Source organism: Myotis nattereri, assembly GCF_964212035.1.
Source record: "Myotis nattereri genome assembly, chromosome: 10".
In the NCBI taxonomy this organism is placed as follows: domain Eukaryota; kingdom Metazoa; phylum Chordata; class Mammalia; order Chiroptera; family Vespertilionidae; genus Myotis; species Myotis nattereri.
Genome location: NC_138085.1, coordinates 19,361,722 through 19,383,628, shown reverse-complemented (window position 1 = coordinate 19,383,628; position 21,907 = coordinate 19,361,722).

The following is a 21,907-nucleotide window of genomic DNA, read 5'->3' as shown; positions in this document are numbered from 1 at the left end:
AGGATTCCGGGCTGTGAGCTGAGCCTGTGGAGAAACTGAGGAAATTGCTAAGAGGGGAAGTGAGTGCCCTGTGGACGTGGACCCACCGTGGAAGGCTGGGAGGTAGTTGGAGCCGCGAGTCGGGTGCCCGGCCTGGTCAGCAAGAGTTGCGAGGGAGCGAATGGCAGCTGTGTTTCTGCGGTGAGACCCTGTGAGGGGCCCGTGTGCAGTGTGTCCCTGTGAGATCAGCATCCCCCACACTTAGCCGGTGGTGCTGGACTCGGCTGTGCAGCAGAATCACCATAGACCTTCTGACCACTTTGGAAAAGGGCCCACCAGGACCGGAGGCGTTAGCCCAGCAGGAGAGGGGCTTGTCTATGTAACCTCCCCAGGTATGTTTACGTGGGGCCACAGCAGAGACCCACCGCCCTCTCCAGTCAGGGCGTCCTCTACCCTTACTTCTTTATTCATTTTTTTTGAGGAGAATTCTTATTTTATATATACTTTTATTGACTTCACAGAAAACTAGAGACAGAGCGCGAAAGAGAAACGCCAATGATGAGAACCATTGATTGGCTCTCTCCTGGACACCCCGCATTGGGGATGGAGGCCACAACTGGGACATGGACCCCAACCTGGAAGCCAACCATAACTGCCTGGTTCTGGTTCATAGGTTGACACTCAACCACTGGACCAGGCCGACAAGGCTCGGGTGCCGGTAAACCTGCTTGTATAAAGAAAAGAATGGTATTGCTGGTTTAGTTAACTTCAAGGTATTCTTTGAAACTATTGGAGAAGTTGCTAAGAATTGATAACTGAAAATTTGAGAATGACTTTCTACGACCTAATGGAACCCACTTTTTCTTTAAATCCTATGGCAAGGATGTGCTTATTGATTTGAGAGAGAAAATCATTGATGTGAGAGAAAAGCATCAATTGGTTGCCTCTCATACACACTCCCACTGGAGACTGAACGCCCAACCTAGGTATGTGCCCTGACTGGGAATTGAACCCACAGCCTTTCCGTGTAGAGAATGATGCTCCAGCAAACTGATCCACACCGGCCATGTCGTGGACCAATTTTTAGGAAAGAAAACGTTCTGTGACTCCTAACCTTTGTGCATATCCGTGGTCCAAAATACAGCTCAGTCCATGGGAGTTCATGGAACACCTTGATGACTTTGAGTTGAGTGAATGAGATGCAATGTGTGCAATGTGCTCATCACTGTGCCAGGCTTGTGCTCACTCTTTTGTGGTTTCAGTTGGCCTCATCCTGTTTTCTGTGTCATTCTTATGTATTTTCCTTAAAAATAGCACTAGGTTCATAAATTTTGCATCGTTTCTCTAAAATGTTGGCCCTGAAAACGGGGAGCAGAGAGTCTGAAATTTTATCATCCAGTTTATATCCCTTTGGCATAAGCTCATCAATTCAACTGTTCTTGAAATCTTGTTTTGCATAATGATAAATAATTTTCATTATCTCAAGATTCCTAAAAGTATATGTTATCCGCTGTGTTCTCACTTCAGGTCACTGCATCTATAAATTTGTTTCCAGGTTAGATCACATTTCGTTGGACATGAATTGAAATCTCATCATGCTGCCCACAAATGAAGGCGGTTAGATTTATGGAATAGCTTCTGTACGAGGAATTGATTGAGATAGTTATGAAAAAGTCACCACTTTAGGTGGGATTTTTTTCAGTTTTGTTCTTTTGTTCGGGGCAGGAATAGACTGCTGGGGACTCGCTATGATTACAAGGAATATGAATGGTGCTCTGTTAAGCATGATTGTTCTGTTCTAATGAGGGAAAGCACGTTCTGATCTGGTGGAGAGTTGTCCGCCCTGGGACATGGGAGCTAACAAGGGAATGCAGTCCACCCTCCTTTCTGAGAAAGGCCTAGATCAGCAACCTCGTTGCCTGTAATCTGGTCCCGGAGCCACCCGGCCTCTGCCAACACCCAGCCTGAGTTGCCTGTAACCTGTAACCACTACACCTTCCTACATTCCCAGGCCTGAAATGTCTGCTTTCCCGTGTGATCTTTGTCCTTCTACCCAAGATAAGCAGCTGGCTTATTGGGGGTGGGGGACAGGGGGTAGAGCAGACGTTTGTGGGTGACCTGCTGCTCTCTCCTGCTGCTGCATTCATGGAATAAATGATCTCAACCCTGTCTCTGCTTCATTGGCTCAAGGGGTGACCAGCAGCTCGGACCCATTGCTTGTCCAGATTCACTTTCAGTAATTTTATAACAGTCATTGGATCTGGATAATGAATCGAAATGCTAATCAGTACTCTCCCCCCACCCCCAATCTAAGTCCAAAGATTTCATCTACTTTAAACAATTTAAATTTGTCTTAAATTAAGAATGAGTTTTTTAATTCACCCAAGTAAACCATTACTAGTTTAGAAATAATTGATTGGCAGCCTAAATGTTTAAATTCTGTTCTGAGGGTGCCTGTATATTTGTTCTCTAAATGTCTTTCTTGCATGTGCTAATTTAGTACTCCTTGCACTGAAAGCTATGTACAAAGTCCTTTTGTTAAAATATTTTCCAGTCCGGCCGGCATGGCTCAGTGATTGAGTGTATCACTACGACCAGGAGGTCACCATTAGATACCCAGTCAGGGCATATGCCCTGGTTGGGGGCTTGATCCCCATTATGGGGCGTGCAGGAGGCAATTGATCAATGCTTCTCTCTCATCATTGATGTTTCTCTCTCGCTATCTCTCCTTTCCCCTCGGAACTCAATAAAGATATATTTTTTAAAAATATATAAAGTATAGCCCTAGCCAGTTTGGCTCACTGGATAGAGGGCTGACCTGGGGATTGAAGGGACCCAGGTTTGATTCTGGTCAAGAGCATGTACCTTGGTTGTGGGCACATCCCCAGTGGGGAGTGTGCAGGATGCAGCTGATCGATGCTTCTCTCTCATCAATGATCCTAACTCTCTATCCCTCTCCCTTCCTCTCTGTAAAAAATCAATAAAATATATATTTTTAAAAATATATATGTATATAAAATATTTCTCAAATATATAGCTTTACTTTGTTCATTTTTCTTATAAACTACACATTAGTGAGTGGTCTGTCAAATTGTTTTTTAGGCAATTGACTGGTGGACTTGAGGGGTCTTACGTATGAACTATTGACAGTCGATGGTGAGAATTTCCGAGCTGGGCTCTGTAGGTAAGACTTCACAAAATAAAATGATTGTGTAGTTCCCTGAAAGGAATGAATCAAATTTCTGTAATGTGGCTGATGGGAAAAAATAATTTTTTGAAACATAGACAGACATATCAGAATGAAGTGGTTAATTTCCATTGATAATGGTATAGGATCTATAAACATAACCTTTATGTTTCTTTATATTTTATGTGCCAGATAGATCTTAATCTTGAAGGGGAGAGTGTCCTAATTTTTGCGTATTCCTAAAGCAGTTGGCATGGGGCATGAGCCTCTGGCAGAGCCGTTTAGAATGCTTGGCCTAGAGCAGTTTGGTTGGGGAGCCATGGAGACAGTGGAATGTTAGGTGTGAGGTCGGTGGGCGTGGAGTCGGTGGGCGTGGAGTTGGAGGGTGAGGAGTTGGTGGGTGCAGAGTTGGTGGTGCGGAGTTGGTGGTGCGGAGTCGGTGTGAATTGTCAGTGTGTGAAGAGTCGGTGTGAAGAGTTGGAGTAAGAAGAGTCGGTGGTCGTAGAGTCGGTGAGTGCAGAGCCTCTTCCTGTGTGAGAAGGGACTGTCCCTGCCTCCCCCTCAGGGCTCTTGTGAGGAGTGACTGTGCAAGGACAGAGGGCACCTGGCGCAGGGCCGGGGATGGGCAGAGAGACGGTGTCCAGGTGACTCCCGAGTCTGTGAGCAAACCCTTCCCGCTGCCAGGCTTTGACCAGAACCGTGTCCACTGGCGGCAGGTCCACGGCTTCCCTTCTACCAATTGGGATCCCTTGGCCTGGCCTATGGGAATTCGGCTGAAACTGGCTCTCTGACAGCCCCTGAGGAGTCCCAGATTGCGAGAGGGCATAGGCGAGGCAGTGGGACTCCACTGGTGTATGATGAGGGCGGGGAGGGACACAGGAGGTTGGCTAGTGGGGAGGGACCCTGGGAGGGCCCCAGGGCATGTCAGGCCTGTCTAGTTCAGCCCCAATCAGCCAGACCCCAGCAGCAAGCCAACCTGCCAGTTGCAGCGTCGGCCCTCCAGTGGTCAGTGCACGTCATAGCAAGTGTTGAGTGGCCTTAGCATATCATTCGTGTATTATGCTTTCATTGGTTGAATGGATGACCGGACACTTAGCATATTAGCCTTTTATTCTATAGGATGTTAAAAAAAACAACAAACAAACAAACAAACAAACAAAAAACAAACAAACGGATAGGGCCTGACTGCTGTGTTGCTTTCTGTAAGGATGGATGTAGGTGGGTGACTGGCAATAAGGGTCTCTGCTGGCAACTAGGATGTGGGTCGAGCTGTGATTTGGGAGTCCCTACAGCAATTCCAAGACATGGTAAACCAGCTAAGGGGCCTGAGAGCCGCCCGTCCTCCTGTCACCTGCTTTACAGCCCTGTGCTGTGCGTCACTTTGCTCAGACACCACAGAGGCCTCATGGGTCTTCATCACCTACAACGGGGTCAGCATGTCTTTTAGTGGCTGTAGGTCTCCCAGCAGGACCCTGTGCTGGAGTCCCTTCTGTGTAGCTGTGCTCTAGGAAGTGAGCAGGTGCATGGAGGCCCTTCATCCTGGGGAATGAGGGTAGCTGCCCTGGGGCGGGGCAGGCCAGCGGGTTCCATGGTGCGCATCCTCACCCCACCCCTCTTCCTGCACTAGGATCGTGGACACATCCCCCAGCAGTTCCTTGAGGAGCTGCTGGGGGACATCATGGCCCTCGAGGCTGAACAGGTCCAGAGGAGGAACCAGCCCGCCCACCTGAGCTGGGACCTGGAACAGCTGATAGAAGGTAGGCAGCAGCCCCTGGCGCCGGGGAGCCAGCCTGGCTGTGGCTTCTCCCTCACCCAGGGAGCTGAGCCCTTGGCTCTGAATCTCCTGGGTCAGCCCACCCTCAGGCCAAGTCAGTAGGGTGTGATTCAGGGGCCATTTGGGACCGTTTCATTGCCATTCTCCCCAAGGGGAACATGAGGGCCCTGGCAGCCTCAAAGTCAGGACATGAACTACAAGTAAGTAGATTCAGATTTCTCAGCGCCCGTGTGGACAGTCCCGGGAGCTTCCAGATGACAGCACGCTGACCCCAGAGGCTGTCTTAGATCTGTCCGTGGGGGATTGAAAGCTCTGGATGGCAGGAGCTTCCCCAGTGCTCACTCACCTGCATTATAACAGAGGCCTGGGCTGATTTCCTCCATTCATGTCCTCCTCGGGCAGATGGGTGCAGTCTGCACTCTGTCTCCCTGGGCAGAGACTGCTCAATGACCTCTCCTCCCGAAGGACCTCACCCACGGGTGGCAAGTCCTCGACACACGCGCCCCAGATCCGCTACCCCCCGCAGGCATACTGGTCAATGACCGTGCCTCCCACTCCCCAGCTGAGCCACCCAGACCCCCCCCCCCCACTCTGACGGCTGGCCCGGACCATGCCATGTCTTTGCCGTCTCTGTGAGTCTCTGAAATCCTTGACTAGACAGTCAGGTTAGAACTTGGTAAAAAGTGGTTCCAGCAGTTCCACCGTCTGGAACTTCTGCTTTGGCCTCTCCACGGTCACCTGCCTTCTTCTTAAGGTCTGGATGGCTACCCTACCGGCCCCCAGCTGAGCCAGCACAGGGGCCACAAACAACAGTGGCAGCACCTTGTGTACGACACCCAGCTGACCATCCCCGGCCCTCACACCTTGGCCTCAGGGTGGGGGCGTGGCCGTCTGGGGGGATGGTCCTCTCGGGGCCAGAGTCAGAGAGGGGAAGTGGAGGCCCTGGAAGCTGGGCTCTGACTCCACTTTGCTCTTCAGCCTGCACGCGGATCACTGATTTGGAGGAGAATACCCATGCCCTCCGGGGCACAGTAAAGACGCTGCAGGAGGAGAACCAGCAGCTCCGGAAAGAGGTAAAGGTGGGCGGTGTCCGGAATAGACAGGCAAGCCAGTGGCCAGGTGTCCCGTGGGGTGACAGGTTTGGGGTTTGCTCTCAAGCCAAGTTCACTCTGTGACCTGACTGTGGCACGGGCTGGGTCTTTGGCTCTGCAGCTGGAAGAGTTGGGGACCCAACTCACCCAGGACAAGACCAACAGCCAAAAGGAAGAGCTGGAGGGAGAACTCCAGTCTAACATCGCCAACACCGTGAGGCCCTCCAGGGCCACGCAGGTAGGCCCTCCAGAGCGCATGTCCCCCTGGCGCCCCCGCCTGCCCGAGGGAGTCTCCAGGATCACAGCCGTGTCCTGGTCATTGATCAGTGATTCCTGGGTGACCATATTCCCTCGCTCAGCTGCAGCTCAGACCAGCAATTCTCAGCAACTGCCGGCCGCGGGGGCAGGTGTTGCCTCCCAGGGACACTGGCCATCTTGGTGGTGGTTGACAGGACTGAGGGGAGGAGGAGGGCGGTGCTGCTGGCTGTGCCCATTCGATGGTTGTTCCGTAAATATCAGGGTCAGTTGGCTGCTAGTGTTGTTCAGATATTCTGTATCCTGACTGCTGTGCTATGTACTTTTTCTTTTTCTTTTATTTTTAAAATATTTTTATTGATTAAGTTATTATTTTTTGTGTGATTAATCACTATGCTTTTATTATGTTCAATTTGTAACAATGAAATTGGGGGTCACCGCAACATGAGGCACTGTATTAAAGGGTCACAGCATTAGGAAGGTTGAGAACCACTGGTTTAAGGTTTATTTCAACCTCGATTGCTGGCCCCTACCTATCCTGGCCCTGTTCCAAGCTTGGGCAGGAGGCAACCAACTGATGTGTTTCTCTCACATCGATTCTTTCTTTCTTTCCCTCTCTCCCCCACTCTCTATAAACATCAAATATCCTCTCGGGTGGTAAACGTGGTCGGGGGTGAATGTTCTTGAGCATCCCCAGGAAGGCCTACGGGGATGCTGCCTCCACATTCTGGAAGGTGTTCTGGACTCTGCCAAACAGGATGAAGGATTTCTCCTCCAGATCCATGAACCCCAAGTGGTTCTCATCGAACAGGATGACGACTCCAGGGTAGCGCCAGTGTGAGGGACATACGGGAACAGTTTCCATGCCATAGAAACACATCCTGCAGGTCCAGGGGTAGTTCTGGTCCCTTGGGCTCACGCCCACAGGCAGAACAAACGGGACAGGCTGCTCCTCTGCAGCTGCAGCCCCGGACTCCCCGACGCTGGGCTGGGCGGGGCTCTGCCAGCCATGGCCCTCGCTTTCCTCGGTCCCATCTTCTTGCTGCTGCTGCTGCTCCCGGAGCACCTGCTCCTCCATCTCCCGGACCACGTGGGAGAGCTCGTGGAAGTCGGGGAAGATCTCGCCACCTCGCAGCTGGATGCGGCGCGTGAGGTGGATCTCTAATATGTGGAATGCGATTCCCGTGCTGTGCGTGAGCCTGGCACACTTCCCGTGGAAGCTGAGCATGAAAATCGTGAGGCCCAAGCGATCCGATCGCATTTGCCTTGGAAGAGGCCTGGCCTGATGAGGTGGTCCGGGTGGCTGGGCGGGAGGTAGAGGCGGCGGTAGGTCCGGCAGTGATGCCGCACTGTGACATTCCATATCAGCGCCCGCCGTCCCGAATTCCTCCCTAAGCCGCGTGGGTGAATCCCTTCGGTGGTCTCTCTTCTGGCACTGGCTGGTGAGCCTGTCCTTCGGAATCTGCAGGTGGCGGCTGTGGGGCCTGCGGTGGCGGCCTTCCATGCACTCCACCGTGGCTGATTTCCGCTCCGTCAGGCGGATTCGGAACGCGGGCTTGAATTGCAGTGGGCCGTCCACATGGGTGTTAAGACCAGGCCTGTACGTCCAACCAGTAATGCCTAAGCTGTCCACCGCTACATACAGCAGTGTTTTATAGAGCTCAATATCTCGCCCCCACAAACCCAAAATGTGTCTGTCTGGGTGGAACAGCTTCGCATAGACTTCTCGGTAAGACGTGCCTACTGCCTCCAGATTCTGCAAGGTTTCACAAACGCCAAACTCCTCCAGGCAGCGCCGTCTCCAGATGTTGTCGATGTGCAGGGTGCGGCGGAATTTGGTGCAGACCTGGGCCAGGCTGGCCAGGTCGGTGACTGGGAGCGAGGCACAGATAACCACCAGCATCTCCACCCGCAGGTCCTGCAGCGAGCAGTGCAGGGGCAGCCTGGGGCTCGCGATTCTTCCACTCCCCACCCAGCACCCCGCTGCGGCGTCCGCCTCCAGGTGCTTTTCTGCTGGGGCCCGCTTGCCCTCGGCCGCTGCCTTCTCAGCCGGGCCCTGGCTCTTCTGAGGACACCGCTTGCCCTGGGCCTTTGCCATCTCAACCGGGCCCTAGCGCTCCTGAGGACACCCACATCCCCGCGAAGAGTCCAAGCCGCAGAGGCAAGCGCACTCCTCCATGCCTCCTTGCTTACCAGCCACCACAGTCGATTAAGTTATTACATATGTGTCCATATCCCCACATTGCCCCCTATTGGTGGGGGGAGGGAACTCATGCTCTCAGCCCCGTGTTGTCCGTGTCCATTGGTTAGGCCTATATGCTGACATAGAAGTCCTTTGGTTGATCTCTATGTCCTTTTAAAAAAATAGGCTTTTACATGTGGTCACAGAGGGCAGCCAAGGAGCTGATCCAGAGAGCGGGCATCCTGTGCCCCTAAAGGTCCCGAGTGTGGAGAGGGGGCAGGGCTCCCGTAGCACCATGTGGGCCCGGCCAGCGCAGTTCCTTCAGTGCTGGGAGAGCCGCACTCAGCACGGCGGGTGCTGCCTGCCCCGAGGGTCCCTGCTCTTTTGGGGTCTGCACTTGCCCTGCTCTTGGCCCCTCACTGCGTGTGGGGGTGCAGGGATACGGGGTCTGTTACTCCCCGGGGCCGGCACCCAGTTAGGCATCCTCACCTTTTCCCTCTGGGCAGGAGGATCCTTCTAGTCTGGGCCCCCAGAACAAACAGGGGGCCGAGGAGAGGGAGCTGGAGGAGCCGGGGCAGCAGGAGAAGCAGGTGCCCGAAGCCCGGGAGGCCCTGAAGCAGGAGCAGGAGGCCAAGGCCCTGGCCGCCGCCAGAGAGAACCACGGAGAGGAGGAGAGGCTGCGGCAGGAGAACGACAGGTACCCGCCCGCCCCTGCAGCAGCATCTCCGCCTTCAGTCACACCAGCTCCCTCAGCTCCCGCTGCGCTCAGCTCAGGGGAGTCCCCTGGTAATGGTGCCCTTTCACCTGCCCTGTCACGGTCACAGCTGATGGTCAGGAGGGAAGGGCCTCCAGCTGGTGGCTGGGATGGAGCATCGTCCAGGTGTGGGTGACCGCCCCTCCCACATGGATGATGGGGATGACTGTGTCGAGCACGGGCATCTTCATCCTCTCTCACCAGCCATTCCAGAAGGACATATGCTTGCTCCTCGTCATTCCCGCGTTCCCTGTTGGCGAACTCACCTCCTCGTTGAGATACACTTGTCACCCCCCATCGGTCCCCATGTCCTGTCAGGGGCCTGTCCATAGGGCGAGATCCTGGGATCGCCTGATGTGCACATTTGCAGCTGCGGTTGAACAAGGCCTCTGACTCCTGCCTGTTTCAGCTCTCACACTGCACACGAGCGTCCCTTCTGTGGTCCATGGAGTGCCATGGAGTCCTCTTCTCTTGCTTTTTGGTGGCGATTTCGCTGTTTGAAACGGCCCCCAGATGGAGTGCTGCAGTGCTGTCTAGTGTCCCAAGTGCACGCTGCGCTGGGCCTCAGGGAAAATATCCGAGTGGCACATGAGGGTCGTTCTGGCCCGAGGTCTGGTGCTGTTGGCTGTCCCAGTGAGCATATGGCACAAAGCGTCCTTATGTCTTGATTGGTTGACAGAAATGTGGCCAGAGACTCACAGGAACTGGTGGGGACAGTTGCAGTCTACACTGCTCAGTGCTCGCGGGGGCTCCCTAGGACATTATACCGCGAATCCTGAGAATTGACTGCGTTTTTATCCTTCTCTTCAAACAGATGAGGAAAGAGGCTCAGAGAGATTCAATAACTTGTTCGGGCCAGTCCTGAGTGTAGTGGCCCAGTCAGGACTCAAATCCAGGTCTTGTCTCAGCCCAGTGGCCTGACCACGTGAAGCCTTCCTTCGCACAGCCTTGTTTTAATATGTTTGGGGCTACACAGTCAGGTGCCTGTGGGGCCAGGCAGGTCCAGCAGGTGGGGAGGGAGTGTCAGCGGCAGGGCAGGCCCTCGTGGAGAATACACACCCTCTGAAGGCGGTCAGCTGCGGGGCGGACCCGGGCTGCCAGGCCATCCTTTTGTTTCTACTTTTTTATTCTTCTTATTATTTAATCCTCATCCCAGGATACTTTTTCCATTGCCCTTCTGAGAGAGAGGGAGGGAGGGCTGGGACGGAGGGAGGGAGAGAGAAACAGCGATGGGAGAGACACATCTATTGGATGCCTACAGCACACACCCCTCTATGCCGGGGAGCAATCCCACAGCCCAGGGACATGCCACTGGGAATCCAACCCGTGACCATTCCGGACACAGGCTGATGCTATCACTGCTGAGCTGCCCCTGCTAGGGCCTTTGCTTGATGCTTTCTCCCCACCCTCCCAGAATCTCGGTAGCTGAATGTTGATGTGAAACGGAACATTTTTAGAAATATTGAATAACTAATTACTTTAAATTAAATCACGGAGACTGTGTGGGCCTCACAGGGCCCATCTGTGTTCACATGGAGTCCATGAGCCTCTGGTCGTTGAGATTTCAGGTAGAACCCTTACTCCTGGAAAGCCAGTCGGGTAATTATGCCGATGATAATGATGATGATGATGTCAGTGGCTTTACATAATGCTCCAGAATCTCTTATTTGTGTCAGGAGTTGGGATCAGAAAGGGTCTTGGAATTGGGGAGAAGAGCTGGGCAAAGGCAGAGTTTCAGAGCAAAGATGATCTGATTCCAAGTTTTTCAAAAGTGTTTCAGTCGAAGAACCCTTTTTCCAAGGAGGCAGACATGCAAAGCCTTCCCTGGGAAGGATTTTTCACAGGCTGCTCTGTTGAATTGTGTCTGAGCCTGCCTGTCCTGTGTCCCAGCCCAGAGTGTGGCAGCCGGGGTGGCCGCATAGAACCCCAACGGACACAGTTTAAGAACCTCTGAATGTGCTCAGCCCTCATTTCCACAGGGGAAACCTGAGGCCCAGAGAGGATGGGGGTGTGATTGAGGTGTACATGGGACAGAGGCTGGGAGTGCTCCTGAGCCCTGGGCAGTGTGGCTCTCCACCCGCAGGCTCACTTCCTGGACTGAGCTGCTTCAGGCGGAGCAGGAGGAGCTACGCTCCCACTGCCAGGAGCTGCAGGCCACCCTGGAGCAGGTGCAGCGGAAGATGCGGATCTGGCAGGCCATCTGGCAGCCCGAGTACCAAGACCTGAAGGCGGAGCAACTGCCCAAGGAAATCTTGCTCTACAAGCTGAGCATGCAGTGTGAGGTGAGGCCGGGGGCTGGTGGGCCTCAGGACCGGGCCTGAGCCCGGGGCTGACAGCCTGGGGCTCAGCCAGGTCCGAGTGGGTCCTCATTGGCATCTGTGCCCAAAGACTGTGTGGGAATGTCACCCAGAGGCCGAGAGGAAGCCAGAGGCATTTAATGGGGACGAGCACCTTGGCTGGAGGGGATGTGTTAGAAAAGACCTCTCACCAACCTTTGCTTTTGTATTTTTTAAAGCTATTTTTCTTGATTTGAGAGAACAAGGGAGAGGGAGAGAGAGATGGAAACATCTATGAGGACAGAGAATCGTGGTTCCGCTGCCTCCTGCACCACCCCCGCGGGGTGCCAGCCCACAACTGGGGCATGTGTCCTTGACCGGATTCGAACCTGGGACCTTTAGTTCGCAGTCCGATGCTCTCTCCACTGTGCTAAACTGGTTAGGGCCTGACCTTTCCTTTTCGCAGGGCCGGGGGGTGGGGGGCGTGCATGGAAGCAGCTAAGTGCTGTTTTCATTCTGTCCTCGCGGCTGAGCTCTTTGCTCTGTGCTCCCCGTGTCATCTCACTGAATTCTCACAATGCTTTTGTGAGCTGGCGCCCATCCTCATCCTCTGAGGTTGGGTCTGAACTCAGTTTGTTTGAAGCCAAAGCTTGGGCTTTCCCGCCACTCCAGCCCGATGATGTTCTGGGTGGAGAGTTGAGCAACCTCAGCCCCGAATTCCTATCCAGCCGGGCATTTATTTTTCTGATGTCAGAGAGAGGAAGGGAGAGGGAGAGAGGGATGGGAACTTCAATGAGGAGAGAGAACCTCTGATGGGCTGCCTCCTGCACGCCCCCTACTGGGGATCGACCCCTCATCCTGGGCGTGTTCCTTGACCAGGCATCTCTTTTGTGAACTCCTGGTGCATGGGGGGCCGCTCCACCACCTGAGCCACACCCTTTGGGCTGCTTCCTAATGAGATACTTTACATTCCTTTTGAAAATGGCTGTCAAGTCCTCAGAGCCTCTTGTACATTTTGCACTGATGGCGCCTCTCTGCTCAGACTGGCTGTGTTTTCAGTGCTCAGTGGCCACACGAGGGCAGGGCTGCGCGACTGGCCGGTGCACTCGGCCATCCCCATGTCATTGGCTGTGTTGGTCCTTGCGACTGGTGAAGCTCATGCCGAAATGGCCATGTTCATGCACGTGGCCCTTTTCTCCTTTTGGGAGCAGTTTCCCAGCAGTGGAGTCACAGGGGCCCGTGGTGTTGAGGACATTGTTGGTCTGTGTTTCAGTCGCTCACCCTTGCGGAGAAGGACTGGCAAGAGGAGAAGTGTCGCCTGAGGAAGGAGATAGACACCTTGAAAGAGCTGAACCAGATCCTCCTGGACACATGGGGCCAGCACTGCACTGAGAACGTGTAAGGGGGAGGGGTGACCGACACCTGTCCGCACAGGGCTGCGGGCTTCCAGCTCCACGCCCAGGCCTCCACGTTCTGGGCAGAGAGCCCGCCGGCGAACTGGTGTCCCCAGGGCAAGGGAACAGACCATCTTCCCAGTGCAGCCTGCTCTCCTCTCCCCGGAATGGCTCTAGAATTCTGCAAGGAGCGGTGGTTGGAATTTGCTGGCTTCAACGACATGGCCCACTGCCAGCCGCTTCTTAATCTCCTTTTGGAATTAAGCTCAGTTTAAAAATGATGACAGAGGCAAAGAGAGGTACCTAGGGAAGCCATCCAGGTCGCGGGTTGAGCCCGTTCTCTGTCTGATTTCCGCTTGAGGGGCTGGAGAGAGGGTTGTCCTCCCTCTGCTGACGTGACACGGACCTGGCTGTGGCAGGGGGCCCTGCGAGGTGCACAGAACCAGTGACCTGGTGGCCACACACAGGCAGGGGTGATGGCGTGTGAGCAGAGCTGTGTGCCCAGCAGACAGATATTGAGGAGCTCCAAGGAGGCGGAGATGGAAGCATGGTGTGGGAGTTGGGGTTCGGCAGCTGACCCGGATGGGGACAGGGCTAGCCGGGGGGGCGGGAGTTGGGGGGACGTGAAGGTGGAGCACGGGTGGTCGGGGTGCAGGGAAGGTGCAGGCAGTGGCAGGAGGGAAGGCTGGAGCAGGGGGCACTCAGATGGGGAAGGCCTCCATGCCTTGCTAAGGAGTCAGATTCCCTGGGAGTGAGTGTTTACGGGAGGCTGGTCTAAGGGCCGAGGGAGCTGCCAGAGAGGAGGCAGGAGGAAGAGGCTTGGTGCTGGAAACCTTGGGGTTGGAAGTCAAGTGACCCGAGATGCATCTGGTGGGCCCAGGGTGCTCTTCACCCCTCAGTGCTGAGCTGTGGGACTGTCCTTCCTTGTGATGGGGAGTGGCTGGCCAGGAGGGACAGAGGGACACGGTCACAGTGGCCACAGGGGCACTGACCCAGCCCCGCGGGGTCACGGTGCTGCTTCACTTTTCTCCCGGGTTCTTCTGCTCGTCTACAGCTGGCTCACCACCTACCCAGGATGGTTTACAGGGAAAGCCACACTGTAGTTTGGGGTGGAAATGACCGTGGCCTGAGTTGGCTCTCTACAGCGCAGTGGGTCCCAATGAAAAGCTAAGGTTGGGTAGGTGCCAACTAGAAGCATCGGGGCCTGGTACCCAGGGGGATGATCTGATGAAGGTTTTGCATTAGACAGTGTGTGAAGGAGGCCTGGAGGTGGGCAGGCTTCCTGAGCTCCTCCGAGTGGAGTCTTCCCAGCCCAGGGCGGGTTGGGGGCCTGTCTTGTGTGAATTTGTGCTCCTAGTGGTGGGGGTCGGTCAGAGCCAGACAGGAAAGCGCTCTAGCATAAGGCCCAGCAGCACGGCTGAGGGAAGAGAGGAACACAGACTAGAAGAACAGATGCCGAGCCAAGGCCGCTGGGAGCAGGTCAGGGTCGGTGGTCCTGGGCCCAGCGGTTTGCGAGTCATCGCTTTTCACAGCTGCTCACTTTACGGTGAAGTCTCAGAAAAGCCCGCGTCTTAGGTGGGACCTCGGCAGCCTCATGGCCAAAGGAGCCTGAGCTGCTGCCTCGATCCAGTTGACTCATGTTCAAGCAAGGAAACCAGGGTCTCTGCCGTCAAGGCCCATGGGTTTGCCATCCTGAGTTGCACATGGTTCGGGGCTTGCTCTCCTGAGATGTGGTCCAGCCTGCTCCTTGGTGCTACAGCAGGTCTCCTCACGTGTTAGGGTTCCCGGACCCACGCCACAAGCTCCCCTCCCCATCTTCCCCCCTCGGCAAGCTTGACGGTCATGAGCACCGTGATGTTCGAGTCCCCAGAAAATGCCGGCCCTTCTGGGCCAGGTCCCAGCCAGGGCCGATGAGTCCATTGACACGTTTTATATAAAACCAGACTGTTCTTTCTTTCTCCTCTGTTTCCAGCGACACCCGGCAGACGATGCCTACAGGAGAGGCGGAAGAGGACAGAATTGGGGCTCCAAAGGAGGCTCAGTGTCCTGCTCCTAGGAAGTGAGTTGATTTCAGCAGCAGGAACTTCAACTCAGAACAGGAAGCTGCTCTTTCACGAGTGGGGAAAGCCATGTGGAGCAGTGCCCAGTGTGTGGGGCCCGCACCTTCCCCTCTAGGGCAGGTCCCCTGAGCGCACCTCCCTCCCAGCTCTGAAAGAACTGAGAGTTTCTTTCCGGCCTTCCTCGGGGTTATCCTCTGAGGGTGGCGAATGCCAGCTGCCATGTCCGGTTGAAGGGGCAGAGCGTCTGGATTAGAGCCACTGAAGCAGGACTATCAGGCTGTGTCTCCAGGTTTCAGGACCTAGAAAGCCATGTTTCTGTTTTGGGAAGGAAGCGTGGGCCGGACACCTGGGCCAGCACCCATGGTCTTCAGTCACAGGAACCTCTTGGTCTTCCCTACATTCCTCTGGATTCTCTGGACGCCAGGGTGGTTCTCAAACACGTTCCCTTCTGCAGAGCAGCAGCCCCGGTGGTGGGCGGCTCGGTCCCCGAGGCTGCGGGCTTCCGTCAAGCAGGCCTTCCCCTGCGTCCGGGCCTGAGCCCCAGGAGCTGGGCCTTCAGATTGTCCTGCCCCAGACCAGCCTTGAGGGCAAATCACCATGAATCCTGCAAGGGCTCTCTGTTGACATCACAAACCCACATAATTTCCCACCCTCCTCCTGTCCCTTGTGTTGGCGGGGACATTGAGGCCTCGATGAGGAAAGTACTCGAGTTGAGTCAGCACAGTGTCGCTCTGTGGCAGAGCCAGGATTAGAACCAGCTGCGGTTCTTCTTGTGACATTAGAATGCCTCCATTTATGGTTAGCTGCACTGTATGACCCTTTAAGTTCACTGTTTTCATTGATTCGTTTTTATTTTACTATATATATATATATATATATATATATATATATATATATATATACACACACACATATATATGTATATGTATATATATTAGTATATTTTAACTGAATTCAGAGAAGAAGGCTGAGGGTGAGAGAGAGAAACATCAGTGATGAAAGAGAATCATTAATTGGCTGCTTCCAGCACACCCCCCACCGGGAATTGAGTCTGTAACCCGGGTATGTGCCCTTGACCAGAATGGAGCCCAGAACCCTTCAGTCCATAGAGTGATGCTCTACCCACTGAGCCCAGCCGGCTAGGGCTATTCTAATTTTGCTCAATCCTCACCTGAGGATTTTTTTTCATTGATTTCTGGAGAGAGTAGAGGGGAACAAAGGGTTGGGGGGAAGAGAGAGAGACATCAATGAGAGAGACATCAATATGAGAGGCACATTGATTGGTTGCCATCCAGCACACGCCCCCAGTGGGCCCAGGGATAAAACTGCAACCCAGGTACACTCCCTGTGCCCAGAATCAAACCCTTGACCCTTCAGTGCTTGGGCCACTGCTCTAACCCCTGGGGAACGCCAGCCAGTGTCCACTCTTTTTCATCCACATGGCCCACTGGGCCCACCCTGTTCCCCCCTCACCCAGATTCCTCAGTGCCCGGAAGGGGCTAAGTCTGCCCCCCTGTCTCACCTATTGGGAGCTCCAGCGGGAAATGAGGAGGCCCTGACTCTCCCTGACATGGCCCTGGGGTGCACAATTGCCAGCACACCTAGATGAGCACAGCACCTCTCCCAGTGCCTCCCGGTGACGGAGAATGGAGGCTGCATGTGAGGTTCTGTTTCCCGAGAGGCTAGTGCGGGTTTCTGCCACAAGGAACGCTTCTCCAGTCCCTGGGTCTGTGCGAATGAACTGCCAATGGTGCCCCACGCCCTGAGGCCACATGGGATGATCCTGGTGCTGGCGATGCAGATTCGTGGGGAACCTGGTGCTGAACCCCAAGGGAAGGGCCGCTTCCCCGGCTGGAGGGGCATTGGGGGTTGGCAGTGTCCTAACCCTCTACTCCTAATAGGAAAAAGCGCTGGAGTCGAGCCAGAGCCTTCCTCAAATTGTTCCAACGCCAGAGAGGCCGCTCACGAGGACAAGCCAAGTCACCCGCAGATGGCCACCCCATCGTGCTCATACTGGGAGGAGAAGGGAGACGCCCGCAGTGGGCCCCCACCAAAAGGTAGGAGGGGCTGGCCTGGCTGCAGGAGGGCAGTGAAGGTGAGGATCTCAGGCCTTCCTCGAGGTCAGGGCAGAACCGACGAGATGTGAGCTGGGAGCGCACACGTGTGCTTGGAGCCTGAAGGGGGTTCCGCACGCCCCCGTCTGCCCCCTCAGGTGTGTGAACACCCAAGTAGAACATGTAAGCCCACGTCACTGTGGCGGCAGTTTCATCCAGAACCATTTAGTTCCTTCAGCATGAGGAGCCTCCCCATCACGTGCACTGTGGTGGGTCCTCGGATATCCAGAGCGGATCTCCAGACAGTTACCGTGGAGACACGCTCAGGAGAGGATGTGTTTGGGGCTCCTTGTCTCTGCCAGGCCTCGGATTAGCCATTTCTGTCGGGGGAGCCCCCATGTGACCCGTCGTGGACATCTGCCAGGCCTTCAGCCAGGCTCGGGCTCTGCTCTTGCTGTTGCTCTGAAAAGCAGGGGTGGTTCTCTTCTCCCACCTGACCTGGCCCTGAGTCCTCCCACCAGGGGGCGCTGGACCTGCTCATTGAGGGCTGTGATGGGAGTGAGCCATTGGCTCCACAGTGGATTTGTAGCTGCATGTGCTGCCTGTGTTTCCTGGGATCTAAGACGCTGTCAGCTGTCAGCTGCCCGATTTTGTGCTCATAGAATGAAAGTGATCGGGTGGTGGCAGTGAGGGTTTTGTCAGAATCGCCACCAGCCGACAGTGACTGGGAGGGATGCTCCAAGCTGCACCCTGATTTCAGAGATGGAAGGTTGAGGGGGGGTGGGGGGATTCCTCTTAGAACCAATTAAACAAAGCCATTGACTGAAAGGTGGTTTAGTTTTCACATTCACTTTGAAATATCATTTTATTGATTATTTGCCGATAAACCTGCCAAACATGCCCCCTGAGAAAGTTAACAATTTGATGAAGGACACTAGGACTTTCTGAAGACGGGGCCAGGCCCGAGACTCGTGGGCTCCCAGGGGCTGGGGGGACAGGACCTGACAGGACCCGGGGCCGTGACAAGGCGCCCTGTGGCTGTGACGGGTGCAGCAGCCATTCCGGGTGGCAGTCACCACTGCAAGTCCTGCTGTGTCACTCGAGATGCAGAAATGAAGTGTGCGCACGCGGACACACTGTCTGGGGGCTGCTGCTTGCGTTCCCGGTCTCACAGGAGGTGAAGGCGGGGAAACGCTCACGTGCAGGTAAATGATCATGAACCTTACTGCCTTGTTAGCATTGGTTTTCTCCAGAGGGTTCTGTGGCCTGGGGTTTTCCTACTGGCTCCTCACACTTTTGGACATGTATCACGTCCACTTGTGTGATTGGCTAAGTTGATGAATGAGCTATAATCAGCCCAATTGAGTCAGCAAATCCTTCTGAGAAAAAACTGCTTGACAGATCCCCACTGTGGTTTGGATCCCTGAGTGAGCAGGTCAGGGGCTGCAGTTAGTAACGGCAGCCGTGCGAGGGGGCTTTCTGGGCTCAGCAGCCTTTCGGTAGTTGACCCACTTTGTCCGTCTCCTTGAGGTCTAGCTGCCGTGGGAGGTCGGCTCCATTCCTGCCCCCTGTTCAGAGCTGGGAGGGGAGCTCAGGAATGCTTGACAAGGGTCAGCACTGGCCCAGAGAATCGGTGTTGGAGCTGGGACCCGAACCCGCGTCTGACAGGTTCCGGGGCCCGAGCTCTTAACCGCTGTGAGCACTGCCTGCCCTTCAAGCTGCTTTGCTCCCTGAAGATGCTCAACCAACTTGGGGCCCCAGCACTGAGGAGTGGGTCCCTTCTCTGTGGTGTGAGCTGTGTCAGCAGGTGGCGCTGCGGGGGAAGAAATAGCAGAGGTGCAGCTGTGCACTTGAATCCTCCATCAGGACTGGAGAAATCCCTTCTGTTCAAGGATTGACGTGTTGAGGAAGTCACTAGACCAATTGTCTGCTCTCATAAGACTAGAACTTAAAGGCTGTGAGGGCTAAACCAAGAGGAGAGGATGCGGCACCATCTACAGTGGAAGAATGCTTGCGTTTGAGGGTGTTTTGGTATCAGATAGAGGTAGGTATTTTCATTATGTGCAAAGTCATCCTGCCATCAGAGGCTGTGAGAGGTACCAGAATTCTTAGTGAGCCTGCCCGTTTGTCTCAGTGGTTAGAGCATCGAAGGACCGAAGGGGCGCAACTTAGATTTCCAGTCAAGCGCACATACCTCGGTTGCAGGGTTGATCCTGGCCGCGGTTGGGGTTTGTGAGAGAGGCAACCAGTGGATGTATCTCTCTCCCATCGATGTTTCCCTCTCTTGCTCTCCCCCTCCCTTCACCTACGTCCTCCCATCCACTCTCTCTCTAAAGACCAATGGAAAAAAATCCTCCCGTGAGGACTATTTAAAAAGAAGTATTATGACTGAGGTGTCCAGGTGGACTGTTTCACTGCCTGCAGCAGGCCAGAAGCATGCCACTAAGTGTTTGGAGGGGAGCAGGAGTTAGTTGTGTGTGAGACAGGATGCCAGGGAGCCTGTCATTAAAATGGATGAGTAAGCGCAGCTGGTGTGGCTCAGTTGGGTGAGCATCGTCCCATGAACCAGGAGATCACCTTCTGATTCCCGGTGAGGCCACACTAGTATGGGCGTGCAGAAGACAGCCGATCCATCTTTCTCATCATGGATGTTTCTATCTCCCTCTCCCTCCCCCTCTCTGAAAATCAATAAAAACACATTGGACAAAAAAGCGGATGATTAAGGAAAGCTGCCCCCTACATCAATAAACACCCTTGCTTAATAATGTAACCCATGGAAATGGAAAAGCAGTCTAAGACATCCACTCCTTGAGCAGTACAGAATGCTCCTCTCGTGCTACGTGGAGCCCTGGCTCCAGCTGCCACTCCAACACTTGACTGGAGTCTGAGCAGAAAGGGTCCACCGGGCCCTGATGCTGGTTGTGCTGGGGGGAATGTTGCCGTCTCTCCCGGGCTGGACTGGATTCTGACTTCCCAAGTACATTTGGTGAATGTAGCGTCATTTGTCCATTATTCAGTTCATTTACTTGCTGTTTTCTGTGTTTTGATCCTTCCTCCCTTGGTTATCCGGGATGACAATTTAGCGACAGAACAACGCAAGAGTGCCTTTTGGAACAGAAAGAAGCATGTTGCGGTCAAAGACAAGCCTCCAGTGGCCAGAGGGTTGTTCGGGTGGTAACCAACTTGGTCTAATGTCATGAAAAGCTGCAATTAATGCACCCACCCTTTCCTCCCTAACTTGCCTCTCCCTTTTTTCCGACCACGAAGATTTATAATCCTTTCCCTTTATCCCTGTCTTGAACATATACCCTTTATTTCTGAAAAATTTTTAAGTTTCTTTTAAAAGAACAAAAAAACTCCAACAACAACGACAACAACAAAAGCCCAAAGAAAACCAGTTTGCTTGGAAGCAGAAAAATCCTGAACCTAATGGAAACCTCAGTCGCCATGACAACAAGGCCACGCCAAAGCAGGAGTCACCATCGCCCTGACTTAGTGGCTTGATGTGTCCCCTACTTGGCCTCTTGCACCGGCTGTAACTCCTGGGCTGGCACGGCCTGGTCCTCCCTCGGCCTGTCTCTGTGGGCGCAGTTGGAAACCCGAGGTCTCTCTGGCTTGGCTGTGTCCGCCGCTCTGCTCCTCCAGGTGTCGCCATGCAGTGGAGGCATGATGTCAAGCGGTAAGATTTCGGTGCTTCAGACTTCATGGTGGGTGTGACATTGAGTGGCTGAGGGGTAGGGGGGCAGGTCCTGGGAGAGTGAGGAGGGGCCCGCAATCCCCACAGTGGGTGTGGCTCCGGGCCCAGAGCCCAGGGGCTGCCGGGAGCCCGATGCTGTGCAAACAGCCTGTCCTCGTGCTCCTGGAGCTCCACCGCACGCCTGTGCCACTGGGATTGGAGAGGCCATTGCCTGTCCCACCATGGGGTAGTTGCAGGTCTTTTCGGGGTTTTGCCCTCATTTTTTTTTTTTTTTAAATTGGGATTCTGTTTAGCTTTGACAAGAGTATGCGTTCATGGTAGAAAATTCAGAGATTGCAGAAAGCACAAAATACCAGGTAAACTCATGGTGCAGTCAAAGTCACCATGCGGAGAGGAGGACTTCTTAAACAGAGGGTTGTTCGGGTGGTAACCAACTTGGTTCTCAAATCCTAAGGGTGCCCTCCGGGACCGTGAGGGCCCGGACCACAGGTGTGGAGTGGTCCTAGGCAGACTCGGGTCAGGGTGCTTTGAAATCAGGGATCTGAGGACACAGTGTCTCACAGCAGGTGTGCCCAGGAGTTATGTGTTGGCCTTGTGCCAACATTTGGTGCAGCCTCGTGAGTTGGTCCCCCAAGTTCTCCCAGCTGCTCAGAGCCCGCCCTGTGAGCGATGGGTAGAGTGGAGGCCTCCGCTCAGGCCTGCGGCCAGGGCCTCCCAATCAGACCACAGCCCGTGAGGCGCAGCCCCCCCTCTGTCCCTGGGCTCCGTGGGCCCCGCTGCCTCTGCTGCTAGGCCTCGGTGTGGTCGCCCCCCCTTGGCATGGGGTGTTGCAGCCCCATTTCTCACTGTCCTTCTCTGCCCCAGGCCCTGGGGACCCGATACTGAAGGGAGGGGCCCTCCACGGAGGCAGCCTTGACCACTCAGATGCCTCTGCTGACCCAGCACCCAGGCCTGGCGTCCTGACCAAAGGCGCTGCGGGAGCTGGGGTGACGCTAGGCTGTGAACAGGCCGAGCAGGAGCGGAAACTTTGGTCCTGGCCATGTGGCCTGTGAGGGGCGGCCCTGGGAGGGGAGGGCTCTCCGAGAACCCTCCTGCCCTCACTCTGTCCTCTCCTTCCTTCCTCTCTTCTCTGTAGGACACTCCCAGGTGCCAGATAACCTGCCAAGGTACCTGCTCAGAAACACCTTCATCTCCTGACCACCGG